This window comes from Rhamphochromis sp. 'chilingali', assembly GCF_963969265.1.
Source record: "Rhamphochromis sp. 'chilingali' genome assembly, chromosome: 17".
NCBI classification, from domain to species: domain Eukaryota; kingdom Metazoa; phylum Chordata; class Actinopteri; order Cichliformes; family Cichlidae; genus Rhamphochromis; species Rhamphochromis sp. 'chilingali'.
The window spans coordinates 1,178,101-1,188,100 of NC_137944.1; the positions used below are offsets into that span (position 1 = coordinate 1,178,101).

At 44.8% G+C, this 10,000-nt stretch overlaps 2 protein-coding genes across 6 annotated transcripts in view; both read left to right on the top strand.

The window, feature by feature from the left end:
• LOC308384107 (ubiquitin-conjugating enzyme E2 E2-like) overlaps positions 1-538 on the top strand; it is a 68,096-nt gene extending 67,558 nt beyond the window's left edge. The window contains exon 6 of the mRNA XM_080862453.1: positions 1-538. This exon is cut by the window's left edge and continues 183 nt beyond it. The gene's annotated coding sequence lies outside the window, so the exon portion shown is untranslated.
• Positions 539-9,313: 8,775 nt separating this feature from the next.
• LOC308384109 (ubiquitin-conjugating enzyme E2 E1-like) overlaps positions 9,314-10,000 on the top strand; it is a 15,713-nt gene continuing 15,026 nt past the window's right edge. For 2 of the 5 annotated variants that reach the window (XM_080862458.1, XM_080862455.1), the window contains exon 1: positions 9,457-10,000. This exon is cut by the window's right edge. The gene's annotated coding sequence lies outside the window, so the exon portion shown is untranslated. The other 3 variants (XM_080862456.1, XM_080862457.1, XM_080862459.1) reach the window with 3 other exon arrangements.

A 10,000-nucleotide genomic window follows, 5' to 3' on the forward strand; every position in this document is an offset into this window, starting at 1 on the left:
GTCATCCACCCCCCCCAACCCCCGAGATACAAACTGTTATTTGTTCCATGCTGACTTGAAAAGCTTCTTTTTTATACAAAGAGTCTATTGGGATTGTATTTTCCAATACACTGAATGTTGATATGGTCATGAAAAGCTTTAATACTGTTATTGTTCTGTTGATGTTGTTGTTCTTATTGTTGTGGCATTGTTTATAACATTGTTGCCACCCGTGTCATTCTCTTTATCTAAAAGCGTGTGTGATGAATTCCTCCCGTTTCATGTGATGTAAAAATGTTCATACTGAGTGAGTGCATTTCATTTTGTTTGTGTTTTCCAGCTCATGGTCAATATTAGTGCATGGCATCAGGACATGTGTTCATGTAGTGGACACGTAGTCCCGATATTTCTGTTCAGGCAGAACTGTGGCATGGAGTGAGCCCATCATCATGTATGACAATAGTGCTTAGTTTGCTGTACACTTAATGCCTTGTGAGAACATACATACTCATCGAATACTCAATAAAACACTGGCTGTCATGTGACACAGCTTCTCTCAGTCTGTTGTTTTAATTCAGCACTGCGTGATGTCAGCGCGTGCTCGTCGCTGTGACCACTTCCTGTCAGAAACGAGCTGTCAGAGGCTCACCGCAGAGACTGAATGATTAGAAGGTGAGAGGTAATTCCCCTCTGGGTCAGACATGATTGTGGCATCTGATGCAGTGTTTTCAGTCACTTTCTAGTAACGTGGATCCGTTCTACTCGCTCACGCAGTACAGACTCGTTTGTTCCCGAGTCGGTCACAGCTGTGCACTTATGTAACCGTGTGTCTTACTTCCTCTTTGTGCTGTTAGACAAAAATTTCGACAACACAAAGCGTCGTGACTGAGTGCACGTTCAGCCTTTATGGCAAAGACCTGCGTCCCGCAGTGCTGCTGGTCACTGATGTTCTGTCTGCGAGCCGTTTGAATCAAGTGAAGGCGGAGCAGCACCTCCTTACCCCGAACTGTGACTGCAGCCGTTCATCACCAACAAATTAACTCCAGAGCAAAAAGCACAGCTAAATACTTAAAGGGGAACGTCCTCATCTAAGTTTGTGCAGACGCGGTTAACAATAAAGTAATCCTGCATGCTGACACATTTACTTTCAGACTGTAGTCCAGGGCGAGCTTTCTTTTCTTGTTCCCAGTGACGTGTTTGGAAGATGCTCCGACCACCACACGTCAGGTCAGTGACGTCTGCGCTCCCTCTGCAGTCCTCCTCTGACACTCAGCTGACTCGAGATGAAAACAGTGGACTTGTCATGTATTTGTCATAATTCAGAACTAAAAGCAAAACAAATCTTTAGTTGTACTTTTCCACTTTTATTATTTGCAGTGTTGACTTGTGCCGTGACTTGTTTGTGACGGCACTATTTTACTTATTTTATTCTTCCTTCCTTGTGTCCTTGTGTTGATAAAAACTTTAAAGTCCTCTCAGAGAGCCTCTATGCTGACAGTAGGTTCTAGCTTGATTCGTTCTAAAATCATATTTTCTCAGTCTGCAGCTGTGAGCACAAATCCTGAAAAGCATTTTGTTTTAAACACTATTTAACCACCTTTGAGGTTCATGCTGCTGTCAAATCATCTCTATGTACTCTAAGGAGCTTGGAAAGAAAAGTGTCTGGACTTTGAGTTGCTTGAGGACGTTTCACCTCTCATCCGAGAAGCTTCTTCAGTTCTAAGGTCAAATAGTGGAGAGAGATTTAAACCTAGTGGGAGTTTCCGTTCTCTTCAATGTGCACAGCGCAGTCCAGGAAAGGCAAACAGTCGTCCTTTGTGTCTTCCTGGTGAACTTGATGTTTTTATCCACAGCGTTGATGTGCGCAGTGAAGGATTCCACTTCTTGTGTCTTGATTTTGACCCAGGTGTCGTCCACATATCTGTACCAGTGGCTGGGTACTCTTCCTTTGAAAGAGCCAAGAGCCTTCCTTTCCACTTCCTCCATGTAAAGGTTGCTACAATAGGTGACACGGGGAGCCCATGGCACAGCCATGTTTTTGTCTGTAGAAGCCTTCGTTGTATTTGAAGTATGTAGTGGTGAGGCAGAGGTCTAACAGTGTGCAGATCTGATCGTGGTGAAGTTGGTCCTGTCCTCCAAGGAGCTGTCTTCTTGTAGTCGTTTTCTGACAGTCTCCACGGCCTCCGTGGTGGGTATGCAAGTGAAGAGAGAGACTACATCAAAGGACACCATGGTTTCATCTGGATCCAGGGGAAGTTTCTGGACCTGGAAGTCAGTGGAGTTCTTGATGTGATGTGGGGTGTTCCCCACAAGTGGTGCAGGATGGCAGCAAGGTGTTTTGAAATATTGTAAGTGGCTTATGCTGCTGACAATGGGTCTGAGTGGGACACCTTTGCATTCATACTACTAACAGCCCTGATGAACTCACATACTCAAGAGTGACTGCTGTGCACGCAGGTGATGTTGTGATTAATGCTGAGGTCTTAGGGGTAGACATTATGGGCCAGGTGTTATCATGAAAGTACTCTACCTGGATTTAAACAAGGACATGAAAAGCTGAATGGGGCTTGCACAGCTAGAGGTCTGAGTGTGACAGTGGAATGCTTTTGTGTTTCCATGGTTTGCATAGACGCTACAAAGCATGGCTCAAAGTGATGGAGTGTTCTCCTTTGGTTTCACAGCTGCCAGGCAATAAAACCTTCTAGTCCAAATCCATCCTTTAACTATCAAACATCCCTCATCTGTCTCCACAGCTATGAAATGTCTCAGACAAAGATAATAACTTAGAGAGAACACAACAAGATATTTATGTGCAGATCAGATCAAGATATTCAACAACAGCACGTGTGCACAAGTAAACCATCCAAGTTGTGCTCTCAGTGTCAGGGGAACAACAGAGAAAAAGGAGACGGAGCATATGGGAGAAGGATGCAACACATAACAGCAAAGCTCATTGGCTAACAGAGCTGAGAGGAGACCACAGCAGCCTCCCTGAGCAGGCTCCAGCAAACCGTCACAGTGACAGACATCCAAGAACGGGTCTCCAGCATGAGGACTTGGACAGCATCTTCAAAGAAGAACCTTTCATGTGCAGTGAAGATATTTACCTGTGGACACCTTAAAAATGAGGACTGACTTACTGTGATTCAATTTGTGACTCCAGCATTTTGTGATTTGTATCTGCAACAGTTCCCACGATGCCTTTTTATAGGCCAAGTACAGTTCAAATGAGTGTGTTTGGAGGAACCTGAATAAATCTACTGGGTGAACAGTGGGTTGGATTACAGTGAATTACAGGCGCAGCCGTCGCAGTAAACTACAGACACAAACACTTGTTGATGACAGAGCTACATCCAGCTTTGCTTTGTGCGCGAGGCCCTGCTTTTGGTTTCTGTGGGAAATTCACTTGTTACAGCAGCACAGTGGACTAAAGGAAAAGCTGAGTGAGAGAAATATTAGAAAAAGTAAAAACAAAATAAAATAAATAAGAAAAATAGTGTGATGGTTACTTTATGCAGTCAAATGCACATTGTTTCTTTTTATAAGTATGTAATAATAATAATATGGATGTATTTTTAAAAAGCAGCAAGCTGATCTTTTTGCCACCTCCTCCCATTATTCACGCACCGCAGATGTAATGTTGTGAAGGAGAGGTGTGCACACACACACACACACACACGCAGTGAAACGTAGGTGATCAATAGAAGTGAAAGGCCAACGTTGTTCTTTGAATAAATAAGAGCCTCGACTCCAAATAAGATTACATGGATGTGTAACATGTTGGAGGCAATAAGCAGATTATCACCATGCTGAACAACACAAACTCTACATGGCACAGTTTTGGTGGAGGGGACCTGATGTTGGCTCTCGTCTTAGCGCTTTCATTCTGAATATTCACAAACACGTTTATAGGCAGACAGAGCTATGGAACGCCAGGACTGCCAAAATGAAATAAATAAATATATCATTAAAGAATTAATTAAATGTGTCAATAATTAATTAAAATGTGAAATACATAAATAATTAGGACCCCAGAAAAGGAGGAAGCTCTGAAAGACTGTTATGACACCACAGACTGGGATGTGCTCCTGAGCCCACATGGTGAGGACATAGAGGGGGCGACACACTGTCTTACAGACTACCTCAACTTTTGTGTGGACACAGTCGCCCCTGCTAAGACGGTACGGTGTTATCCTAATAACAAACCGTGGGTAACACAGGAAGTCAAAGCTGTCCTCAACATGAAGAAGAAGGCTTTCAGGAGCAAAGTGAAGGAGGAGATGAAAGCAGCACAGCGGGAGGTGAAACGCTGCCTGAGGGAAGCAAAGGACACCTACAGGAGGAAGGTGGAGCAGAAGTTGGAGAGGAACAATATGAGGGAGGTCTGGAATGGTGTGAAAACCATCACAGGCCACAACACCAAGAAAAGCACAGTGGGGGGGACTGTGGAGAAGGCAAACGAACTCAACAACTTCTTCAACAGGTTTGACCAGCCCACAACCCCCCCACCCTCACCCTCACCTTCACTACAGAGTCCTCTCCCCACTCTCCTACCTCCCTCGCTTCCCCCCCTTCCTGACACCATGACACCCCCCTCCTCCAATCCCTCTCTCAGCAGCAAGACATCTCCCCCCCTCCCCTCCTCCCAAACATCTCCCAGTGTCACAGTGGATCAGGTCAGGAGGCAACTGAGGAAGCTTCGCCCCAGAAAGGCAGCGGGCCCAGACAAGGTGTGTCCTAGGATGCTAAAGGCATGTGCTGCTGAACTTGGGGAGCCGCTACAACGAGTCTTCAACCTCAGTCTGCGACTGGGGAGAGTGCCCGCCCTATGGAAGACATCCTGCATCGTCCCGGTCCCCAAAAAGAACCGGCCCAATGAGCTGAATGACTTCCGACCGGTGGCACTGACGTCACATCTTATGAAGACTCTAGAGCGGCTCTTCCTCAACTTCCTCCGACCACAGGTACAACATGCCCAGGACCCACTACAGTTTGCATACAAGGCGGGTGTCGGAGTGGAGGATGCCATCCTGTACCTCCTACACAGAGCCCACTCACACCTGGATGAGGGAAAAGGCACGGTCAGGATCCTGTTTCTTGACTTTTCTAGTGCCTTTAATACCATCCGGCCCTGTATGCTTCAGGAAAAACTGAACAGGATGGAGGTGGACCCCTGCCTGGTGGCTTGGATCTCCGACTACCTCACCGACAGACCACAGTACGTCAGGCTGAAGGACATCACGTCTGACACAGTGGTCAGCAGCACAGGAGCACCACAGGGAACTGTGCTGTCCCCTCTTCTCTTCACCCTGTACACCTCTGACTTCTGCTACAACTCTGAATTATGCCACATTCAGAAGTTTGCAGACGACACAGCCATCATGGGGTGTATCTGGGATGATCAGGAAGAGGAGTACAGAAGTCTGGTGAGGAACTTTGTCGCATGGAGTCACACAAACCACCTGCAACTCAACACCTCAAAGACTAAGGAACTGGTTGTGGACTTCGGGAGGTCCAGAGAAGGTCCACTGCCGGTTCAGATAGAGGGGGAGGAGGTGGAGGTGGTCAACAAGTACAAGTACCTCGGGCTGTGGGTGGACAATAAACTGGACTGGTCATGCAACACAGAGCACCTGTATAAAAAAGCCCAAAGCCGACTGTACTTCCTCAGGAGGCTGAGGTCTTTTAACATCTGCAGGAAGCTCCTGAGGATGTTTTACCAGTCGGTGGTTGCTGGAGTACTCTTCTATGCTGTGGTGTGCTGGGGGAGCAGCACAGCAAAGAAGGACTCATGCAGGCTGGAGAGACTGATCAGGAAGGCTGGCTCTGTGGTCGGCATGAAGCTGGACACTCTGGTGACAGTGGCAGAGAAAAGGACATTAAAGAAACTGATGGACATTATGAACAATGCTGGGCATCCTCTGCACACGGCCATAAACAACCAGAAGAGTCTGTTCAGTGACAGGTTGCTTCTCCCAAAGACAAGAACTAACAGACTTAAAAACTCCTTTGTCCCACACGCCATCAGACTGTTTAACTCCTCTCTGGAGGGGAGAGGGAGGGGAGACAGGGGGACAAAGGAGGGGGGACAACTAAGCTGTAGTGCCTCTTCACCTCACTGTGCAATACCTTTGTAAATAGTCAACGGTGCAATAGACTCAATACTTGAAATGTGCAATTCATTCACTTGTATTTTTATTTTTTATTCCTATTTATTCTATTTATCCCCTTCGTATATCTTATTTATATTTGTCTCTGTATTTATATATGTGTGTGTGTGTGTATATATATATATATATATATATATATATATATATATATATATATATATATATATATATATATATATATATATATATATATATATATATATGCTGTGCTTTTTTGGAAATCGAATTTCCCAGAGGAACCCACCCGAGGGATTAATAAAGTTCTATCTTATCTTATCTTATCTTAATTAATTGAATTTGTCAATAATTAATTAATTACATGTGTCATAACTATTTATTTAATTAATTAATTCCAATTTTAATTAATTATTGCCACATTTAATTAATTATTTAATGGTGTATTTAATTAATTCATTATGGCAGTCCTGGCATTCCATACAGAGCAAGCTGGGGCAGGACGTGCAGCAGGTGAGGCTGGATAGAGACGGAAGTGTGCTAACAAGTGAAACGTGTGTGGAGAAGATGGAAGGAGCACTCCGAGGACCGATGAAGGTGGAAAATGAGAAGTGGAGCACGGATGGAGGACATTTAGTGAATCGGGATGTGCAGAGGATTAGTAAGGAGGAAGTGAGGGCGGCTGTGAAGAGCATCGACAGTGAAAATGTGGTTGGTTCAGGTGACACACCTGTGCAGGTACGGGGATGTCTACGACAGACAGAGTGGAGTTTTCTACCCACAGTTTCGGGGAGTGAGAGGAGGCCTGCAGAAAAGAAAAGAACTGTACCGGTGCTGATTTTCAAGAACAAGGGTGATGTGCAGCTAGCAAACCATAACCATGAAGCTGTGGGAGAGAATTAATGAAGGGGGGTCAAGACGAGAGGTGACGATCCGTGAGCAGCAGTCAGGCTTCATCCAGAGAAACACTACAGATGTCAGGGATCCAAGAGAAGAACTGTGGAGCTGTGTGAGGAAGTCCGGAGTGGCAGAGCAGTCTGTGTGGACAGGATGTACGAGGAGGGCGAGAGGGGATGAGGTGCGTGGCAGGAGTGACAGATGGGTTGAAGACCGCTGAAAGGAGCAGCCAGAAGAAGATCATTTACTCAAGTCACCACAAACTAATTACAGTCTGAACGTGCAACTCTACAGATCCCTGAAGACCTTCAGCAGGATGTTTTTGTTTACTTAAGTGCTCAGGATGATCATTTCAGGATTTAAAAAGAGAAAGTCTTGCGATAGTTTAGAATGATGCTACAGGTGGAGAAAATGATGCAGTACGGTTCATTTACGCTGTTGTTGGCTTAAAAGTCTAAATATGTTGAGTAGAAATATCTTCAAATTAATCTTAAAAATGCTTTTCACACAGTACGAGTGCACCTAGTAGTGGGTCTGATGTGTTACCATCTGCATACTGATCATTCCAGGCAACATTTTTCCAGTCTTCTCAATTTTGGTGAAGCCCAAAGTTTTGTTGTCAGCTGACAGCAGCTATGAACTGTCCTTTAAATGAACTCAGTGCAGCCGTTCTCAGGCTGAACATTAACAGTAGACAGGTTTTATTAATTCAATTCAATTCAGTTTTATTTATATAGCGCCAAATCACAACTGAAGTCGCCTCAAGGCGCTTCATAGATACAGAGAAAAGCCCAACAATCATATGACCCCCTATGAGCAAGCACTTTGGCGACAGTGGGAAGGAAAAACTCCCTTTTAACAGGAAGAAACCTCCGGCAGAACCAGGCTCAGGGAGGGGCGGGGCCATCTGCTGTGATTGGTTGGGGTGAGAGAAGGAAGACAGGATAAAGACATGCTGTGGAAGAGAGACAGAGATTAATAACAGATATGATTCAATGCAGAGAGGTCTGTTAATACATAGTGAGTGAGAAAGGTGACTGGAAAGGAAAAACTCAATGCATCATGGGAATCCTCAGCAGCCTACGTCTATTGCAGCATAACTACGGGAGGATTCAGGGTCACCTGGTCCAGCCCTAACTATATGCTTTACTACCTGAAGGCACAGTAGTAAGGTGTGCTTGGGTTCTTACATCATTTCCGTTAGTACATAACTAATCCAAATGTGGAACATCCACGTGTGGATAATAACAGTAAATATGCTGCATGACAGTGGAGACGCGTGCAGGGCAGCAGTGATAAACTGGTTCATGGACAGGTAATGGCTTTCTTTCCAGATGAATGTTAGACAGCTTCTGTTATGACTGCATGACAGAAGCATAACAGCATCCTTTGTCCGGTGTGTCCATCATCCTCCACTGCACATGTCCAAACCATCTGAGCCTTGCTTCTCCAGTGTTGAATCGGTCTATTTAAACCTAAAACAGGATCTTTTTGTAAACGCCACAAAATAGTTTTATGCCAAATACTTTGGGCGCATAATCCAAACCAACGCATGCGTGAAAACACCGAATAACGCAGAAGATTTCTGGCAGAAAGCCAAAATGGAAACTCCGCCGACTAGTGGCAGCTGCGGGACGAACACTTCCTGTCACAGGCGCGCTTAGATCCATTGCGAACGCCAAGTTGTTTTTTGTTATTGTTCGCAATAGTACCAGGAAGTACACTGTCAGAACCTACAAAATAAAAGCACCACATCTCAATTGGCAAATCCAGCTGTTGACACCCCATGACGGGTTGAAATACACGTACCAGTCATTTTAGGCCAAGCAAAAAGATGAACCCTGTGTATTTGTAAAAATTAAAAATATAATGTCAATGTGTAGTTTAAGCAACATTTTGGAGTTGCAAAATTAAAATAGTACTACCACTACTACTATACCTACTACACTACTATTACCATTATTATTATTATTCTTTTTTAAAATTATTATTATTATTAGTGGTAGTTGTAGAATTTCGCACTTTTGCTGCAGAAAAAGGTTTTTGTCTTTAAGGGGTCCCACTAGAATGGACCTATACAGTACTGTATGTTGTAAAGTGTGTGAATAAAATTATAATAATTAACAATACAACAACTTTTGTATCTTTATCGTCTTCATTTTAATATCATTTTTGAAAGGGTCATATAAGATATTATACTTCTAAGGATAAATATGCACTATCTTGTTCTTGTGCTGATGCCTTTTCGTGTGTTTTCTACAGTCATTGTGTGTGACCAATTATTCCCATGAGTTTAATGTGCTTTTATTTTGTAGACGTCGGCGGGAAGTTCCCGTTTCCGTACTGTAGCGCGTGAACCTGACGGCGGCGAGTGTAGTCAGGCGGCGGAGGGACACGCGCGTAGGCTTTGCACACACACACACACACACACACACACACAAAGAAAGGTATCTAACAGGAGATATTTGTGTAACGGCTCATAATATTGTAACACTGTGTGTCGCGTGTATGTTGCGGAGGGCGTTAGTCTGACAAATGCGCCCTTTAATCGTCAGAGGAGAGTTTAGGACTGTGTGCATCCTGTGGCTGGGTCAGTGTCGACGGATGTAGCTTTAAAATGCGAGGAAAAGCTTTGAGCGAACGGCGGGTTCTGTTTGTTTCTTTCTGACGTCGTAATGTGAGGCCTGAGAAGCAGCTCGACAGCCCGAAGGAGCTTCCTGACTCCTTTATCCGAAAGTTCCCCGCAGCTGAACATTGTTGCGGTGTAGCATCGGGGTTCGACTGCGACATCGCCCCGCCGATGCGTTTCTGCTTTTCCACTCACGGGTCGGTGTGAGGTGGTGTTTTGGTCCCTGGTGTTGACCAGAGCCGGGCCCAACTGCTCCATCAGATGTTTCCTTTGTCGCTGCCCAACGAGCTAAAAATAACAGGCAACATTAGCTCAGGCCGCAGAGGTTCCTCACACGGAGGATTTAAACTAGTCCAACCAGTTTACTCGG